This window comes from Zonotrichia leucophrys, chromosome 1 (assembly GCF_028769735.1).
Source record: "Zonotrichia leucophrys gambelii isolate GWCS_2022_RI chromosome 1, RI_Zleu_2.0, whole genome shotgun sequence".
NCBI lineage: Eukaryota > Metazoa > Chordata > Aves > Passeriformes > Passerellidae > Zonotrichia > Zonotrichia leucophrys.
The window spans coordinates 36,951,217-36,973,239 of NC_088169.1; positions in this window are offsets into that span (position 1 = coordinate 36,951,217).

The window sequence follows — 22,023 nt, forward strand, 5'->3', positions numbered from 1 at the left end:
TGCTGCATGTAATATTCAAAGGAAACATCATAGAAACTTTTAGAATTGAACATTTGCAAAAGTAATATTTAAGAAAAAAAATTTGTCAATCTTCCTATAAATTCTCTTCCTGGCTGATGATAATGGTTTTTTAAAGTGTTCTGTAGTATCTCATTACAAATGAATTTATATTTTGTTGTTTTATTAAGAGCACATTATCTGAACCCATTCTCTTGGAGTTCTTTGCTTTGTTTTGGGCTTATCCCATTCTCAAATAACACTCATTGGAAAAGATTAATTAAGTCAAAGCCATTTCTCACTTTAATGCCCTGTAAACTAATCTAGCTGGGGCAAGGGAGGGGAGACTGCTGTTAGGTACAAGAGGGCATGCTGATATCATAAAAAAAAATTTGGCATTACAATTGTCTGCAATATTTTGAGTTGTGAATCAGGCAGCATCGCTCCTGTGGCAGGCACCATGCAATGGGCTGATGGGGTGAATTCATAGTGTCTACTTCTGATATATCCCACATTTTTTGATCCTGTATAAAAGCTGTTTGAGGCGTCTCACTGTGTCAGCAACATGGTCTTCTTGTTCAGTTGGATCTCTGGTGGATGTAACAACTCATGTTTGATTGCGTAACTTCTACAGTGCATATTCCCCTCCTCCTCTCCACCTCTTCAACTTAAGAAAGGAGGGGAAAACATTTAGGGGCATCTGTTTATAATGTTCTTGCTTTAAATTGGTACTCCTTTTTTCACTCACCTAAAATAAAGTGAAATATCAGAATGCTGACTAGTTCCTCTTAGTGAGATGTTTTCGGGGGTTGAATGAATACAAAACACGTGAACACAATGAACACCTTAGGGGTTGCAGCAGCTTTAAATATGCTATTTTAAAGGAAAATTAACTCCTAGAATATAATCTCATATACCAAGGGCTGGTTACAAATCAATCATTAATTTTGATTTACACTCTCTTCCCTCTCCTTGAGGCTGCATAAAAAACTGTTCTGGCCTCTAAATGAGGGCATTGAAAAGTATTAATAATTTGGGGCAGAGGGAGGGAGATAAACCTCTTGTTTCAAAAGACTGTTACAATGACTTTGAGAGAAAGGAAAAACAATACCATCCAGTTAACGAAAAGGAAAACAAGAAGCTTTCCACAAGTACCCGTGGATAACTTGAAGGAAAAACAAAGAAGCTTCACATTCAAGTGTGTATTTTCCAGGGAGATGTCACTGGAGAAAAACTGGAAATTCAAAGCATATACCAAGTATGATGTATTGAACAGCAGTCCTCCCTTCCTAGCCTCCTGTTTCTATATTTACCATTACAAATTGAAACCTGCCTTCTGCTTATGTTGCTATCGCTAAAACTTAAAATGGCTTGAAATCAGATAACAGTGACCAGCAGCATTTCCTATTCTGAACTGCCATCAGGCTTTATTTTTTTTTTTCCCTCCCATTGTTTGCTTCACTCTTTTGCTGAACACATGTCTTAATTTATCTCTGAAGCCCAGAGAGTAAGAGGGACAGGCACTGAGAACAGAGCAGGCTGGACAGCAGGGAGGGCTGGGTGTAACCCCATCACACCATGCCAGAGAAAGCTTTCTGCACCGGCTGTAGCCAAAGAGGGAGGAAATACAGGTTGATTCATGATGGAAACTTTTCAACTGGCACAGGTTTGTGGGACCCACACAGTGATTCTGATCTTGATCGAAATGCTGCTGCATTACTTAAAAAGAAATAGAGGCACTGATAGAATTTCAGAATGAGAGAAACACATCTAATGCATCAGAGGCAGTCAATTCTGTGCTGTGACTTTTGTCTTATATTCAGTTTGGAATAAATAGATGGAGATCTTGATGCTGCTGTAACTTGACATTTTCAGTGTATTGAAGTTTCTGTAGAAAAAAGCATGAACTGCAACATCTGTCACCTTGCAGAGACCAAGTGATTGAGAACCTTGCAGTGCCTTGCCAGATAGATCCTGATGCATCACTGATGCTTTTTCCATTATAACAGATAGCCACTATCAGAAATGATACACAACCAAGAGGCAGCATTTCATGTCCTGGATAAATGTGTTTCTTTTGCAGGATGTGGTACTGGTTATTTAGTAAATAGGCACAGGCAGTCCTTTTTCCCTAACCACCTCCTAACTTTTTGAAGAGGAATTTTAAATTTTTCTCTAAGATTATAATTTATCCAAAGGGTGACAGAATTACCTACATTTTAATGTTGTTCATATAGAAATATATTAATACAAACTGATATCCTCAAAACGCAACTGAAGCTGTTAGATGCCACCTTAATTGTTTCAATTAGGCTCTGCATACCCTGTTGCTGAGAAATAATCATGCTGTAAATCTTTCAAAGAGATGACTTCAGTAATGTGTTAAGAAGCAAATCAAAGCACAGTTTTTATCTGCTGCATGCTAGAGGAATTGTTATTTGAACATTTATAGCTTTTAGATTGTGAAAATTTTAATGACAGCAATTGTCATTTTGTATCTGAGAGGTTTTCTATCAAAGGAAGACTGTTTCTGAAGTGATAGATTTGATGCAGCCATTGCAGAAATAGGCAGGAAAGTACATCCTGTGGTTCAGAAGGGCTATGACTGAACAGGCACAAAAAGTTAAACTAAAGTAAGCACAGAATACAATTCTGCTAGTTTTGTGGATTAAACAGCCCCTCAACCCTGACTGCTCAAAGCCACAACAACCCATTCAAAGTCACACCCAGGAATAAAATTAGAAATAAAATTAATGCTTCAAATTCTGTCAAGAATTTAAGAAAAAAAATTGTAGGAAATACTGAAATAAGTCTGTCTGGCTTACTTTAGGGCTTCAGGTTAAGGACAGGGAAGTGAAGACACAGCATGACAGATCAGACGACTGGGAGAGTTCTCACTTGCCCATTGCCAATAGTAAAATTCTCCTTTCAACCAAAGACAAGACACCATCTAGTGTCTTGCATCAGAAACCTTTTTTGAGAAAATTTTGGAGAACTTTACAGCAGATTAGTCACTCTCATTACAGAGGGGAGCAAATCCACATGTATTGCTTTCCTTTCTATATATTATATTAGTCCCTCCATGGTTTTATTTCTTTGTACTCTGCATTGCACCATAGGAAAAAAGGGTGGTGAGGCTGAGAGTTGGGGTAGGGAGGCAAGTAAGAGATTGGAGGTGGCATTCAGAAATGTGAGTCATGAATGCAGAAAAATATGAAGAGTTCATCATAAGAAACTTGAGTTACGTGACTTCATAAAATTTTAAATTACAGCTGAAATGGGATGTATTCACATGCCTATATGATTCCACATAAGCTTCCACACCTGCCCTAGATCTATATGCAGCCCTAGATGCAGGTTGATTACTGATGTATTGGGTGTGCTTTTTAAATTTCAGGATAAAATGCCTCTGTTATTGCAGTGGAATGAAAATGCATGTGTTTCCACTTACCAGAGGTGACAGCCACTTTTGTGCAAAAAGGTCTTTATTTAACCACTGAAAAGCTATACCACTGTCATAAATCTCTTTGAAATGGTATTGTATTAATTTCTGATAATATCCAGCGTAATATAATTGTGCTCACTTTATGCTGCCTTAGCCCTTTTTTGTATTATGTAATAAGAAAGTTCAATATTCACAGGAAGTCTTTATGCTGCTGCATGTGCAAGCCTTGCAGAAGATTAATGATGGTTGCTAGATTCTTCTTAGACTTCCTTCCCTGCAGCTCTACACATTCACATATTCATTCACCTTTTCCTTCCCTTGCTTAATATGATATCTATATCAAAAACAGGGGATAGATTTCTTTATTCTATATATTGCAGAAGCTTTTCCTTTCCTCCTCTCCTCTCCTCTCCTCTCCTCTCCTCTCCTCTCCTCTCCTCTCCTCTCCTCTCCTCTCCTCTCTCCTCTCCTCTCCTCTCCTCTCCTCTCCTCTCCTCTCCTCTCCCTCCTCCTCTCCTCTCCTCTCCTCTCCTCTCCTCTCCTCTCCTCTCCTCTCCTCTCCCTCTCCTCTCCTCTTCCTCTCCTCTCCTCTCCTCTCCTCTCCTCTCCTCTCCTCTCCTCTCCTCTCCTCTCCTCTCCTCTCCTCTCCTCTCCTCTCCTCTCCTTTCTCCTTCCCTTTCTCCTTCCCTCTTTTCCTTCTTCCTCTCTGCCTCCTACCATCCTTTTCTTAAATCTTCTCTATGGTTGACAATCCTTCTTATTTCAGGAGGCAGTTTCCCTGTTTCCCCAATACATTTAAAAAATTCTTAAGAAGCAAAAAAGTCTCTGAATAGACTCTAGTTCTTTCTTTATATCTGTTGAATTTGATTCTCTTTTACACAGTTTGAAGAATTACATCCCTTTTCCGTTTGATCTGGAGATGCTACAAAGAAAACTGTGCACTGCAGTATTTTGACATGGAACTCTGATAAGTGAATTATATAAACAGAGGAGGGAAGGAGGAAGTTGACATTTTTAATGGTTTGGGGGAATAAGGTATATTTCAGAGCTGCTTTAGATATTTCCTTTGTTTTTTTCTTCTTTCTCCTTCCAGGGAAGATTTATAACTTTAAACCCTTGTTGACCAATGTTAACAGTGACATAAGAGGTTTGAAGTTGAAGGGTGCCATGACTTCTAAAGAAAGTCTTGAATTTGGTCTTCTTCTGGCCTTTTCTAAACAGATGACAAATACTTCACATTCTGACATAGTTTTTTCCATATGCTTTTTTTTCCTTATCTGCTTTTAACCTGATTTGTTATTTGACATCAACCCATTTCTTCCACATACCTCTTCAAATGGCAGGATTTCACCTTTGACAGTGACAAAGGAAGCTGATTCACAAACTTAGATCAATACATCAAGGTGTTTAAAATGTGTCTGACTATACCTCTGACTGTTGGTAATAGTTTCAGGATTCTGGCAGTGACATTTTACAATGACTTACAATAATATTGAAAATAATGTCAGCTAAAGAGAAAGTCAGGGAAAAGGCTGTCAGGTTGCTTGGGAAAGAAATGGAGAAAAGATCATGCAATAGAAATTATTATAAACATCTTTCTAAAATTACCCCATTGATAAAGATATAAAAGACTGTGTCTGAACCTAAAAACTCTTGATTAAGGGAATCATACCCTTGGGCTTTATTAAGCTGATAAGATGTAGAACTGTATTTCACATTTTTAAAAGCAGGGTAAACCTAATTCTCCCACACCAATTATTGAAGGAAAATGAGTTAAGATCTTCCTTTACAAGATAAGCAAGTCCTGAGGCTCCTGAGCAATTCAGGGGTGACTCCATGCCAGGATTCTGCATGTGACCAGTGGGGGTACTGAGACAGTAGGAGGGCATTAGAAAGAAGACATCAGTACTGCATGTGATACACCCTTGCCCAGTCTGCATCCATTCTTCACTGGACTGGTAGGGCTTGAGGAAATGTCAGGACCTGTATGTGGACCCCATCCACTTCTTTAGATGTCTTGGGAAGATGGTATATATCTTATGGACATGTGAAAAACATACTTTATCAGAATAATTTTATTCACATCAAAAATTTCCCTTATAAAAATGTATTTGGATGAGTTTGAAACATCTTTAAAATAGAAATTGCAGAGAGCAGAACTAAAAGGAAGAGCTGGATCTAGTATCTGAGGCTTGTCAACCAAGCAAAGAAGAGACAGAGCAAACAGAATGCTATAGTCAAGAAACATGAAGCTACAAGAATGAATGTCAAATGGGCTACAGTAAATTCTGTATAGATAATATAAAATGTTGCATTGACGGAACTGAAGGAACAGAGGATTCTGAATATATTTTACCTGAAAATTGTTTGGTTCAGGATGCTCTGTCTTTGGAATTATATTCCATGCACATCTATTCATCTTTTCTTCCTCCACCAATTTCATGTGAGTACCCTTTTCGCCGGTTACTCAATCTGATTCATGTCTTCTGCCTATCTGATTCTTTTGAATTCTGCAAGCCTGAATGACCAGTTCTACGGCTATTAGAGGAGCTGTTTGACCTGGTCTCAGACAAACCTTTTATGTATAGCCTGGATCACGGAATCAAAGAGGTGAAACTGGATGGTAAACTCACTTCTGTTTCCTGGGAGAGTGCTTTAACAGGGTTTTAACACAAGGGTTTTAACACAAGAAACATGTTTATTGGAAAGGAATGAATTTTCCATTTTTTTCACAGATACCTGCTTTTAGAATTAAGCATGCTCAGAATACATTGACTACACTCGGAATCCCATGGTCTCTCATACAAGGAAATCTCATTCATGAGTTTTGGATTTATATGGGAACAAGATTAAAGCCGCATGTTCTGGTCAATTAAGATGATTGGACCAGTAGCAGACTTGCACACACTTAAGTAACTTTGAGTTAAAATTATTATATGACAAAAAAGATTGAGACTGATGGATTGAGCTTTTATGGGTTATTCTATGACAATTAAGCACTCAAAAATGAGCTAACATAAAATATGTGCCTCTTCATCTTTGTTAAGCTCACCTCAGAAAGCCCTAGAAAAGAACAAGTTTGAAAGTACAGGGATATTGATTTAGTCTGAAAAGAGGGTTCATATGTTCCCAAGGAAGGAGAACAGGGTAGGGTCATGTCAGAAAACATTTGTGAATTACTCAAGAAGCACATTCAAGGAGATGAAGGGAAGAACACTCACAGAAACAGTCACATGGAGTTTTAGCTGGGAAGAATTTGCCAACTGATGTCAGAAGAGTGTTTGAGGACCAGACAAGTGACCCACTGTGTTTCTAGCCAGATTGGTTCTTGGCTTTCCAATTCATGCAATTAACCATGTGATAAATCCACCAGAAAGTACACTAGTCATTCCTCTGAGTCCTATGATTTTTGGATAAGTGACTCTTCTCATCCAACATCTAAAAATTACCACCTATTCTAGCATTTCATGTTGGTATTTTCAGAATACCTTGTCATGAAGGTGAAGCAGGGTGCATAGGAGAGAGACATTTAAGAGGATCAAGATACCATGGCTACTGGAATTTTGGCATGATCTCATATTGGCAAATAAAATGTCAGATCCTGCCACGGTATCAAATGCAGCTGAAAGTTCCAAACATGAAGCCATGTCTGCTGTCTGAAGAGCAAATTTCTGCACACACCCAGTTAAGGTCCGGAATACTGTCAGTGAAGATATCAAAGAACATACCTTTTGATATTTTGCTTGGAAGTTATAACACAGCATGAGCCAGAAATCAGTTCCTATCCTCACTAAAAACGCAAACAGCTGGCTGTAGGAATGCAGCTGAGAGTATCAGTGAAAATACAGAAGGTATAGGAAAACACAAAGGGAGGGAAGGTTAACATCCTCTCCCTCTATTACAGACAAAAATGAAAGCAATTTTCCTCAGGTCATGATCCCAGTGCCTGTAAGCTGACATAACTCAGAGTAAGCAGGACCTCCACCCATTTCCACAAGGAAAGCAGCAGGTACATTGGTCAACTTGGAATAAGTGCTCTGTGACCATGAGAGATAACCTACTGTCTATCATTAGTGAGAAACTGGGGATGAGCACATTGTGCAAGGCCATGTATTTGAATTTGGGGAAACAGAGTCAAAAGAAGCACTACAGACACTTAACGTCCATCCATCCTTGCATTTGGAAAGACTATTGTCAAGCATTTGACCTTGAAAGAAAATCCCTGTGGAAGAATGAAGACAACTGGGAAAAGCCAACAAATTCTGTGGCTTAATTTTACCTGGAGGCATCCAGCTACAACTAGATGGAACAAAACATAAGCTTATTGAAAGGATGGTTTGGGGCAATAAGGACACAAGATAGAATAGGAAACTTTGATCTGGGAAACTGACATTTTGAAGCTAATTACATTATGAAAATAGTTAATAAGAGAGTACTCCAAGAAACATTGCACTTTTAAGTGCAACAAATATATCAAAAGTAGAATTTGTAACCATATTTTCTAAGACAGTTACCAAGCAGCTCAGCTATTTCACTAAGTTGCAGAAGATGTGGAAAAAGAGGGATTTCACACTAATGCATTGTATAAATATAACATGCTTATTCATTTACCTATTTCTTACCATCTGCTGGTGGTGTGGAGTTAAATCAAAAGAAATTTGTGAGGAAAGGAAATGTAACAATTACAAAACCAGGGAAGAAATTACAGATTTTTTTTTTCCCAAAAACCCTTCAGAAACATGTAGGTGAGCAGATTTTAGATAATGCTATCTCATCTACTATAATGAAGCTAGTGATTTGTTTTCTCAGTCAGTGAGGCTGGGGGCAGAATTTTGGGCTGAAGGGACACCTTACAGTTAAATATTATTTCTAAAGAGAGAGATAGAAACAAAAAGAAGTCAAATAGCATGCCCTGGTTTTTGTGATGTGCTCACCCAGGTTGTCTGGCTTTAGTTATGACCCCAAAAATACGCAGTTCCCCAGTCTCAAAGAGAAGGTGCTGAGACAGTGCATCAGTATTTTGTGTTTGCTGCTACATATACCTGAGTCCAATTGGGCAAAGAGAAGTCCACATATTTTCAAGCAAAGCATAAATTTAGAAAAAACCTTGTGTAAGCTTCCTGTTTCAGCCTGTTCTGTGCATACTGTTTGTGTTTGGCTGAATACAGAAAGCATTTGTTTTATGAAATATGTTTTGGTATTAGTTTAGTTAATAGAGAGAAAAGTTTTCAGCAGAGTCCTCTGTATGATCTGTAACTGTTTGCCATGATGGGAAAACTGCTATGCACGGTTTGAGTATGGTCAATCAGAATTTTTCTCTCTTGTAAGAAGCAATGTTAGTCTTATGACCTGAGGGTGAGGTGTGAGACAAATTACAAAGGAATGTAAAACACAGCTTGTAGGCTGTGTTTGATAACAAGAACCTGAGAGACACCCCAGGCCCCTGTGAAACAAGTGAGGTGGCAGTAAAGTGACACACAGCTTCACTGAGAGGAGCCTGGAGTGAACTGAGTATGGCTTGGGCAGGCAAGGGCGAGACACAGGGTTCGGCCAGGGAGCAGGTACACGTTTAAATGCTAACTAGGTCAGACACAGGCTTCACTCAGGCTCTAGCAAGCAATTTCAGATCAATGATAACAGGCAGGGGAGCTGAGATATTTCATACCTGTTATCTCCTTGCAGTCATCTTAGTTTGCCTTTTAGAGGCAGAGGCTCATTGCTGGTTTATTGACAAGCAGTGACAAGTCACTACTTCTAACTCCCCCACCAAACACTTTTTTCATTTAGCTGTAGATCCCTGCTTTTCATAAGCAAGTCTGGAGATGAACATTTCATGTTGTAGCTATCACTGGTCAAACTTCATTAACATGTACCAACACAGGATAGAAGTCCTTTTACACCTTTTTCCTACATCCCAAGTATTACAGTACAAATGAGAGCTCTGTACATTTCCCTGTTCTAGAAACTTTTCCATATGAATACAGGTCGATACAGTCTTCTAAGAAATAAGTTTTTCAAGCTGTGTACTTTTATTCTCACCTTAAGTAAGGCATAAGGCATAGGTACTGTTTAAACCATGGAAACTCTTCCAAATATGTTGGCACACAAATAGAGGAGCTCATAGCCAGTTGTGCTTTGTAAAAATACTGTGTAGAAACAGATGAACAAAAATATCCAAGAATTATGTAGAACCATTCTCATTACTGGGATCACAGAACATACTGACTCGTCGGTGTGATCCTTAAGGTCAAAAGTTCCCAAATCCCATGAAGCATCTGTAAGGGAGCAACTGTAATGAAGGAGAATGATTTAAAAAATCATGCTACAAATCCTGTGATCCACTTAATGTATCTTAGATCTGCCTAAGGTAAAACTGTCACAATGTGTGTGGTTATTGTCTAGCATTCCTCACAAAAATCACCTTTTCTGGTATTTATAAAGAATGAGAAGGAAGTGTAGTATGAATGCTATTTTTCATACCAAATATAGTGCTTGCATCTATTGTTCCTCTTCTGTAATTTTGGGTTGTATGCACTGGTCTTTTAAAGGTTCTGAGTGAGCCAGGAGACTGCACTGAAGTTCTACTAAAATAAACCCAAAAAAACAAAACGAGAAGAAAGAGCCTTTGCAGTATGCCATGGGCCTTTAAAACTGTCACTGTGACCTTTAACACTGGTACCTGAGGAAAAAGAAAAGTGTAGAAGTAAATTGGGGCAGTAGGTAGCAGTGCTTCCCCAGAAGCTCTCATACTTTTGTTCTTGAATGAGCGGATGGGTAAATGATCCAAGGATGATGTGACAATATTAATCATGGAAGCCCCTGATGACTCAGTCTCTCTGACCACACAGTCTCATATTCCTCAGTCAAAATGAATAACCTTGTGGCTATTAGCATAACATAGCCCTGTGGAAGTCATGTTTAAACTCTCTTCAATGCTCCATAGTTACCCAAGAGTGACTAGCTGTGTATGTAGCTGCAGCTATTATTCCAAAGGCAAGTAATATTTTTAAAATAGGCGTATAGGTGGGGAACAAAGCAATTATTTGGCATTTACTCTGGTTACTCTGATTAGATTACAGACCATTATAAAAATTGTAGTGATAAAATTCTGCAAATAAGAGGAATCATATGTTTTATCACCTGCACAACTACAAAAAGAAAATCTGAAACCCTGTATTTTTATCTCTTCTTCTGTATGACACACTCTTTCCAGAACCCCACTAAATAAACCCAGAGTAAAGTTCAACCTGACAGACACTTCCACACTCAGCAGCAACCCTTTAAAGTAACTTTCTTCCATTCTGATACTGTCTCTGAATTCTAAATCAGTACAAACTGCAAAATGAAGACTACTAAAAGTTATAACTGAAAAAAGCAATAGCCCTACTTCATTAATTCCATCACAATTCCATGTGTGATTTACACTCATACTCCCACTTTAACTTCCCTTCAGCCCATAAAATGTTTTGAGGTCTAATATATATTACTTCAGGTATTTCTCTGACTTTGCTGAAGACAGCAAATAAATCTGCCCCTTGTCTTTCTGATTGCTGGCATTCTTCAGCACATAGCAAAGATTTTTCACACTTTGTGTGTGGTGATCTTCTGCTGTAGATTATTGCTTTATATTGAAATAACAGTATCAACTTAATTTGGTCTGATCCCTAGAGCTGAATTCCAACCACCAGGTCACATAGGGAATATATATTTTATTTATAATTCATTTACTACTGACAATCATAGCGGCAATTTCATTAAATGAAATGTATCCCAAACCTAAAAGCCTGTTAATATATTCTTATTATTTTTTCTGACTTTATTACCTTTACTGAATTGTTCTATTTTTTCCCAGAGGATTAATAAATTTTTTAAAAAAAATTATAATTGTTTTTTGAATACGTTTGAACAATTTTTTAAAAATAGTTCAGAATTAGGTATTTCAGATTGATAAAATAAAAGAACTATCCTCCTTTCTAATAATAGAACTTTTAAATAGACCAATAACCCTTCAAATATAGAAAAGATTAATCATTCTAAAACTCAAATGTGCTTGGAAAATTTCTCTAAGGGTTAAAAAAAATAGGCTTTTCAAAACTAAAGCAAGCTCTGAATAATAACCCAATTATAACCTCTTTTTTTTGAATAGTGTAGAGTAGTCCTCCTTTCTTATCAGCTGGGCAGGGACTTCCTGCTACTGAGCACACATTTGTGTCTTAGACAATATAATGGGCATGTACATTAGCTACTCTATTGCTCTTACAGAGCATCACAAATAAGCAATAGAAAGCTGTTTCATCTTTCTCTCAAAAGATGTTTTCTGCTGTCTGTATTAATTGGCATTTGAGATCATGTGCTGTCACTTTTGCATTTTGCTAAGGAAAAATATGTATTACAGCTATTGTTGTTAATAATATAAAGCCTGACTTTTCTTACAGAGATTAATTTGAAATGACACTATGGAGCTTGACAGCTCTTGTTGGTTATTTTAATTTACTAGACAATTTTGCATGCTATTGGCATAGGGACATGGTCTCAGGCAACAGTTTTGTTCTATTGGTTATTATTCTAAATTAAATAAATATTGAAATAAACAGTAAGCCTAACTAAAGACTAAATTACTATGCAATTTAAATCTCAGTAAACAATTATTGAAGGGAAATGTGAAGGGAAACACATAACAAATGATGGAATACTCAACTGATAAATACTTAATGCTGAATGAGGGACTAAGGTGCACACAAAATTTTGGCTTTTTTTCTAGAGATTCTGAGCTTCTCATATACTGGCTTTGGAGCACATGCTATTCCTTTCTATAATTCAGTCATTTTGGGTTACTTTAATATGACTTCTTCCATTTATTTTAAGGCAGCTGAAGAAGTTTATTAGCAAAGTATGCCAGGGCCAGTCTTACATGTATTAAAATGTGATACTGAATTGAAAATTGAATCTTGTATATCAGAATTTTTTCTCTTTAGCAGAAACACAGAAAACACTACTAAAAAATCCTCATCAATCATCCAGATTTAGTAACTTGTCAAAGTCTAGGTACTTACAAACACAATGTTTTAGTGAATTCTGTGAATTTCTATTTCAGTTGTTAATCTGGGATATGATTCTAAAAATGTTGATTCTTTCCTCAAAATAAGTATAAAGGATAGAATATATATGCTGTAATTCTGCAAGTGGATGTACTAGAATGGTGATTCTTAAATTAATGCAGCGCAGCCTTGGAGATCAGTAGGTAATAAAGAAAGTGTGGAAATGTGTCCTACATGAACATAACTCAGCTGGTTATTGCATCACAGGGAAAAACCCTCTTTTTGCCTATTCCAAAGGAGTTTTGCTGGGGTTCTGTGTGCTGATCATGACTTTGTCACCATGCTTTTCTGTTTCATCTGCTGATCCCTTATTGGGTTTTAGGGACTGCTTCTTTGTGTTCATATACACAAATGGTAGACTTTTAATTGGTCACCACACCCAAGTTCCCCTCTCTATCCTTCCTTTTCCTTCCACAGGTAAAATGCCTTGGAGAAAAGGATTAAAAAAAAATCATAAAGAGGATGGATCTGATCACTTTCCAGACTTTGTTCTTCAAGCTCACAAGCAGCCCAGAGCTTCCAAAAGCAGATTTTGAGAAAATGACTGCTGTGCCCATGCTGCTTCTATGTCCTTGATTTTCCTTATTCCTGGTTACTACATTCTGTCTGCCCTGACCTGGTGGGTGATTCTCAAGTACCTTTTGCTGCAGGTTCTAAAATAACTAATTTGTTTTTAATCTGATATGAGCCAAAGTGACTGGAATTTAATTTTCTTGTCCATGAAGGTGCTTCATCAGCATTTCAGAGAAGGAGGGTCTTATGTATAGAATGACCTCCCACAGCTGTTCTGATTCACAGTGGGATGTATCTAGCTTTTATAAAGGGCACAGTTCACTTTTTCACATAAGTTCTTTGTTGAGACTATTCCATATCACCTATGTGAAAATCTGCTGTTACTAGAAATTGCTCATCCTACCACTTATCAATGAACTTCAGCTATCCAATCCCATGAAATTGCCTATATTTTATTTACACAGTTGTACTGGGTCTGGTTTGCCAACACTGGGTACAACACAGGACTGTGATGCGTGAACCTTGGCTGGCCACCTGATGCCCAACTGGTTCAGGTCTTCTCCTCAGCAGGACAGGAGATGAAAATGCTACAAGTATTCTCAGGAGCTGAGATAACAACAGAGAGACCACTCGTTAGATCCTGTCATGGAAAAACAGACTTGACTTTGGGAAATTCATCTTTTTTTTGCAAGTTAATTACAGGTGTGAATAGTTAGAAATGATAACAAAACTAAAAGCCTCTTCTTACCACCCCATTCGTGTCCCTGGGTTCATCTTCACTCCTACTTTCCCTTCTGTCTCTTCACCTCAAGTGAGAGAGGGGAAAGGAGTTGTGATCAATTCATGACACTTCATTTCTAGTCCTCCTCCTTCTCAGGCTTTTTCCCTGTCCCAGCATGGAGTCCCTCCCTGCTATGTTAAGGATACAGTCCTTAACACAGTTTTTCAGCATGGGTCCTTTCAATGGGCTACAGAGGAATGAACTGCTTCAAAAAGGTCACAGGTCATGCCAGAAAGCCTGCTCCTATGTGGGCTTTTCTCCACTGTGGGCTTTTCTCCATGGATCCTAGACAGCTTCAACATTGTCTCTTCACAACTTGCAACTTCAAATTACATCCACCTGTTTCAATGCAGATTTCTCTACAGGCTGCAGGTGGATCTCTGCTCCACCGTGGTCCTGCATGGGCTGCAGGGGCACAGCCCGACTCACCATGGTCTTTGGCCACAGGCTGCAGGAGAATTTCTGCTCTGGGCCCTGGAGCAACTCCTCCCCCTCCTTCTACACTGACCTCGGTGTCTGCAGGGCTGTTTCTCCCACATATTTCTCACTCCTCTAACAGCTGCCACACCACATTTTTTACCCTTTCTTAAATATGCTATAATGGGCTCAGCTTTAGCCTGTAGTAGGTCCATCTGGGAGCTGGCTAAGCTGGCTCTGACTGACTTTGAGAAGTCACCCCTCCAGCCCCCACTACCAAAACCTTGCTGCCTGCCATCAACACCAGAGCTCTGTTAAACCCAAATGTAATTGTGGCCTGTAGTGAATTCATTTCAACATAGAATAGAGAAGGAAGAATGCTGAACTTGGCTACAGTCATAGCAATAGAATGGCAGTTTATAGTAAAAGCCTAACATTTGACAATATAAAGAAAATAGTGCAAAGAAAATATCTGCAAAGAAAAATTGTCAATAATGAAACTTAGTTATTAATTTTCTATGACTTTTTCACTGAGTTTTTTTTTGTTTGCTTGCACATATTTTCTCTTCTGACCATCCTACTATGATTACTGAAGGTCATAGAGATGAGTCCATGGTTCATGGACTTTCTTCTTGATTTCAAGGTATAAAGCATGAAATTCTCTTCTGGGCAAGTGAGGCACTGTAGAACATAAAGAGGACTATGCAATGGGACAGCTATCATGTTTACTTCTGGAGAGGGGTCAAGGACTCTTTTTTTGCATTATATCAAGATAAGATCCTGAAATGTTTGGAATTTCCCTTTTCAAATCCATCCTGTTCGCATTTGTAATGATATAATTCAAGAAGTTTTCTGAATTCTGGTGAAAGCTATCTATATTTCTTCCTTTGTTAAGCAAAATGTAAATAAACTTTCTGACACAACTCCCCTCACAGTAGGATCTTAATAAGAAAACATTGCCTAGGAGTTAATTGTGCTATTTCATATTAAAATGCTTGTCTCAGAAGATTCATAAATATTTTATTTCTGCAATGCTAAATGTTGTTTTCCTTTTTAAAAAAACTTGTTTCTCTATACTTCCTTAATGACTATACGAACAAAAAAGTCTGTTCAGAATTATATAAAGTCCCTTTTTTTGATGCTCATTAGAACAATTAATTAAATATTAAACACAGTAGATATCTTAGTGTTTTGGTATCTATTTTACAATTACTTAAATCCTAAACAGGTCACAGGCCTCAGTTTAAGGATGTTTGTTTGTAATAAAAGCTCTCCTGCACCTGGCTTTATGCTTTGTAAGAAACTGTTTTTCTCCAGGGTACAATTACATCAAGAATTTTTTTTCAGCCAGCAAGAAGAAAGAATAATGGGCAAAACTCAAGTTACACCAAATATTTGGTCTAGGGTTTGCCTTTGCCAATCTATTGGATATTAAGCATAAGAGTCTGAAATCCCATGAGAACAATAGGTTACTATTTTGTGGATATTTTAAAAGGCTCTAATTTAGACTAAACTTCCTTTAATTTTTCAGTTCATATCAGGGGCTTTAAGTCAGGAGCATGAACCATACTTTAACTACATTTTCACATTCCACCAAGAAAAAAGAGAGTGTTTTCCTTAGTGAAGTTTAATATTACTAATGGTTCTTATTCTATAGAAGGGATTTAAGAAGCTGATTTGAATTAGCTGGAAGTTATTATTATTCTTTCTAATTGACTAAAATGTGTTATTTTCTATAGCAATACTCTGCTTTGTATGGTTGTCATGGTTTAAGCCCAGCCATCAGTTGCTCACTCATTCCCCTACCAGTAAGAGACCAGGGAGAGAATCAGCAGAGTAAAAGGTAAAGAGCCCATGGGTTGAGATACAGACAATTTAATAGAGAAAGCAAAAGCCACACATGCAAGCAAAGCAAACCAAGGAATTAACTCACTGCTTCTGAAGGGCAGGCAGGTGTTTAGCCATCCCCAGGAAAGCAGAGCCCCATCACATGTAATGGTGACTCGGGAGGACAAATTCTGTCACTCTGTTACCCTGGGGGCAGAGGGAGGATGCACAACCACACACTCCAAACATCCCCCCCCTCCCTTCCCATTCTTACTCTCACTTTATATACACAGCACGTTTTGACATACGATCTAGAATATCCCTTTGGTCAGCTCGGGTCACCTGTCCTGGCTGTGACTCCTCCCAACCTCCCATGCTCCCTCAGCCTTCTTTTCAGCATGGCTGTAGGAAGAGCAGAAAAAGCTTTGGTTCTGTGTAAGTTCTTCCCAACAATAACAAAAAATGTGTTATAAACTGTGTTTTCAGCACAAATCCAAAACACTGCCCCATACCAGCCATTGTGAAGAAAATTTACACTTTCCCCCAACTCTGATGCCCAAGGCAGAGGTAAGGGACAACATACTTCTGTACATGGGTTTTCCAAAAAGATAGGCTTCTTGGAAAAAGACAGAATATGATGGAACTACTTGCAAGCTATAGTTTCAAATTAAGCACAGTATTGAAGTATAATCTGTACTTACTATTGCAGAAAAGTAGCAGTGGTGACACTGAAATTATATTTCAACAACAAAACTTTTGAGAATGTTGCCCAAAAAAATCCATTGTCAACTTAGGGAATTGTAGGAAAGGAAATGTGATTTCACTAGCAAGTCCATATAAAAACTTCTGTATAAAACAGGGTTAGGGTCTTTCTTTCTGCAAAGACTGTCATTTAGTGCACTCTGAGATATTGTTAATAGATGGACATCACCTCTTTTTTTATATACTTAATTTTTTGCTTTTGCAACAGCACTTTACCAAGCATGTGAGAAGGAATGGCTTTGAGTGAGAAATGGCATGCTGCATTAGGTGGGCTGACATAGATCAATCATATGTTATTGTATAAAATTAAACATCTAAAATGTTAGTATTTTATAGAAGCACTGTTTATAATACCATCAAATTGTTTTCACAATTTCAGTGTTCCAGGAATGATAGACCATGTCTGCTATAATATTAGCCAGGAAGGAGCAGGATTTAAGTCTCTCCCTGTGATAGGGAAAAAGCTAAGGTTTGGCTACAAACTGTAAAGCTTCAATATGCCAAAGCTGCAAAGCCACACACTTGGCTTTGGGAAGTAATTTGGAAAGTTGAAAGTGTCTATTTTATTGTGCCCAATGGTTCTCTTCTCAATTCACTGAAACTGCTCTTTTTACTTTAAGGAGGTTCCTCTGATCTCCCATTCTGGTGAACATTGGGAACAAGCTGGTTTTTGCTCCACCTTCCCTTGATGCTCTTCTGTCTTCTATCCTTTGAATCTTTACTCTTTCCCTCACTTGCGATGTCCTAACCTTCCCTTTTCTTAGAACTTCAGAGAAGTTCTGAGATTACCCTGCAGGAAAGAAAGAAATGGGCAATGGTTTCTGAAAGATGACTGTTTCGTTTGGGGAATCATAATGTTTTAGATTTTTAATGTTACTTAAAATGTAACAAAGACTTTACATAGGCAGAGTCTACTGATACCTATGCACAACACAGAGGATCTTTAATGCTATATTTGTCTGGAATCTCTATTCTAAGTTATTTAAATTAGTGATTGTTTGTTTTTTAATACTTTTCTTCATGAAATACTAATGTTTGAATGGACAAATGATTCTGAATTCCCATGGTTTTGTGTGCATTTTAAGGTGGACTCTAAGTCCTTTTCATGTAAGTGAAATACTTGAAGCTTAAGGATATGATTTAATCTAAAGCATTAAAAAAAAAAAAAAAAGAAAAAAAGAGGGTTTCCTTTTATATAGTCCCCAGCAGAAGAGTGTTCTACTTTCCATTCTGTAACAGTGCTTGGACTATATCAAATGCAGTTTTAAAAGTGAGGTCATGATGCTATGATTCAAAATTTGTCAGATGTAAAGCCATAAGGGATTTTTAGAAGATGAAAAGACTAGACTTCTGATGTGACCTGATGCAGCTGAGTAACTCCCAAAGTCACAAGTCAGTTTCTGACTATAAAAGAGACATCTGATCAGATTGTCATGCTTTATGTTTAATGGAGTGTTACAAGGACTTTGACACAAACCATTACCCACTATTTACTTATTCAAGGCAGAAACCTACTGGAAAATTGAACGAAATTATCCATACTTTAACAGCTTTGAGCAGATTGCAGTATGATCAAAATTTCTAAAACATGCCCTTTTGAGAACAGTGGTATTAAATGTTCTTGAATTCTTGTATTGTACTTTAATCATTACAATTTACTAAATAATTTTTAACCTCACGATGCTAAATAGAAATGTTGCCAGTGTTGCAATTTATATCTGCTGTACGTGGCTATGTTACAGAAAGATTTTTTTTTACTGACTTGATTCAAATGGTAATCAGTTGTGAACCTGTTGTCCTCTCACCACTTGTTGTTCTTGAAAAAAACTATGTTAGTCAATTTCTTCACTATTTACAGTACCTTTGGGAATCTAAGCCATTGTAAAAATCACTTGCAATAACTTCAGTATCTGATAGGAAATTTGACTTTTCAACTTAAAGAGGAAGCTCAGAGGAATCTTGGTCACATCAAACTGTGCAGAGAAAACATGCTATTGAATAATTGCTTCAAAACCTATTGGTTGCTACTCAAAAATAAAAAAGCTGGTAAAATCATAATGCTTTTCTAGAGAAGGATGCTCTTGTGAAATAAACAGTGAAGCAAGGCATGATAGCTCTTTTGCAGATGCAGATTAAATTGCACATTGTGTGAGTGTGTGATTAGAATTCTGAAACTTAGAAAACTAAGTGATTTGAAGGCTCTATGACACAAGATATAGGCATAAGGAAGAAGAATGAATTAAATATTCCAGGCCCTTTTTCTTTCCTGCAGGAAGGACAAGGGCAGGTATCATTTTTCTGAAATGTGATTGCCAAACAAAAACTAAATAACCCAGAAAGCAGATATTATTTTTATTAAGGACACTAATGAAAATACAAAAATAAAGAATTTTGTACTTGTGACATATTTTTGAAATTACATAGCTAATAGAAAAGGATCACAAATAGTACAGGGACACTTTACTTTCCACTGATGTAGTGGTGCAAATCTTACATGAGGCAAAGTATTCATTTGCATCAAGTTAAATTGGTCCCGGGTTAAATTTTGTAGGCTGCTTGTGTAAAAAAGGAGTTCTGAGTACTTGAGGATATACTTCAAAACCCAGTAGTATAAAATGTTAATTATTACTTAAGAAAGAAGGCTTTTGAACAAATAACTTTGCAGGGTGAATCAATTTACTAATCTGTATCTTTATTAAGTCTTTTCTGAATTTTTCTGTGGATTTTATTTCTGATGAATCCTGTAATTGCAGAGATTTTTATCAGATTAAGCTTGGCCCTACAAGGCAAAAGATCAAATTGTTTTTCACTGTCGAGCTGCATTAAGAGGGCCTGGAGGTCAGTCATACCACCAAAAGATCTCTCTGTGTCAGGGGAATAAAGCTGACTTGAAAGTATTTCTTTAAAGATGTTATAATTGTCAAGAACCAGGTTTAATTGAGGAGTTTTACATATGTTTAAATAGTTCGCTATTCACTAAAATTTTAGTAACATGTAATATTATTGAAAGGAGTTGCACAACAGCACACTTTCTTGAGGTAGAATTGCAGATTTGTCACCATTTCTAAATCTGAAAGCACATATCTTCAGACCTGATTTGCATGCGTGCTGCATTTAGAAAGTATTTTTAAAAGAAGTTCAGTCCCTTTGGACAGATTTCTTTAAGTTCTATCAAATCTGGTGCCCTGGAAAAGAAGTTGCTCATTAGACCAACTAAGAAGAAACAATTGAATATCTCATAAATTGTAGAATCACTAAATAATTTAGGTAGGAAGAGACCTCTGGAGTTTGAATCCAACTCTCTGCTCAAAGCAGGTCCGATAAGATCTCCTGGTTTAAGAACCATCAAGCCAAGTTTGAATATCTCTAAGGATAGGAAATGCACAACCTTTCTGCGCAAACGGATGTAATGTTAGACTATCCTCGCAGTGAAAACATATTGTGTGGTATCTAACTGGAATTCCCTGCACTGTCGAAGTACTCTGGACTGAATAGCCTCTAGTATCGATCTCTGAGAGGTGTCACTTGTCACCAGTTAGGTGCTGTCACTGATCACAATCCCTAGAGAGTGGTAATACAGTGAATTTTCCCCGCATCTCGGTCATTCACTTAATGAGACCAGAGTTTAGTAATGTGGCCATAGGCGTGCTATGGGACACAGTGTCTAAGACCTTACTAAACTGAGGCATGTGACAGCCACTGCTCTTCCCCTGTCCAAAACGCTAATCAAGTAATTTTAGAAGGCAGCCAGGTTGTTCAGGCCTGATTTACCCTTCTTAAAGTCCTTCTGACTGTTCTGAGCCACCTTCTTGTCTTCCATGTGTTTGGAGGTGGTTTCCAGGAACTTTTGCTCTATAACTTTCCCAGGAACTGAGGATGAGTTAAGGGTAATTGGTTGTGTGCAGTTCCTGGGTTCTCCTTCTTGTCCTTATGTTACTGGGCAATACTATTGTTAATGGAAGTGTGTTCTTTTACCATTTGAGTGAGACTACGGCAAGAATTTTCCTGGGAGAGGAAGTCCTAATAGGTGAAACTCCATCATAAAGGAGCATCATAAATGCAAAAATCTCCACCTCTCTAAACCCTACAGATGTATCCAAATAATTTGTGGAGGTTAGACTACAAAGACCTGCTAGTCCTTGAGAATGGTTTAGTGAACTAGATTAAAAAAAAAATTGACATTTTATTAATAAATAATTATATATTTAATACATAGATTATTATATAGACTTTGTTTATAAATGTTTTCTGAGTGTGAAACTGAAGTAAGAGGAGTAAAAGGGAAAATAATAGGATTGAAAAGTCTGCTGGACAAAAATAACACAAGCCAAATTTGTAGGTGCAACCTGGTTTTAGTACAATGCCTTTTCTTAAAATACAGAGCTTTGAAGCTCTGTCTAATCTATGTAGAGAACTGCTTCTAAATAATTAGAGAATTTCTAAGAAAGAAGACTGAAAAAAAAGAAGAATAGCTTCTATTTAAAAGGGAAAAGCACTCCTGGTAACAATGATTTAGCTGTTTATTGCAAGATACTTGTAACTAATAACAGCAAGAAAGCTCAAGGCTAAAGTTACATAAACAAAGATTAATACTAAATTTAGAAAAAAATACATAGCTTTCATACCATGATAATTTTAGTTTTCCCCATTTTTAAGAAAATATTGATTGTAGTGCATGTACAGCTGCATTTATTACAAACATTTTCAAACACATAATTTTCAAACAGAAGCTCTGTTGGTAAGCTGAAAGGTTTGCAGACTGGATGAAACTGTTTGCTCTGCTTCCAGCAACTCGTTTGAAACATGTTCAGTAAATGTATAGCTGTCACTGTGAATATATCTTGCATTCCGATCAGAACCTGAGGCAGGGAAAATTCCCTCTCATATTAAGGCTTGTTGGCATAGCCCATCCTTTTCAGTGCTTAGGACTGAAATTACTGTCCTAAGAGAAACCACTGAAAAGATAATTGTTCAATAGGCCAGTCAACCTACAATATGTCAGGAATGTACTTCTGAAATTAATTTTACCTTGTCCTATTAAGTAGTTATCCTTTCATGAGAGAGCTGTTTGAATCTCACTTGACTTACTGCTCATTTACAGGATGAAAAAATAGGAACGTGTAGGAATTTGTAAATCTGTTCAAGGGCAAGTGGTACTGTGGTAAAAGTAGGGTTGAGAAACA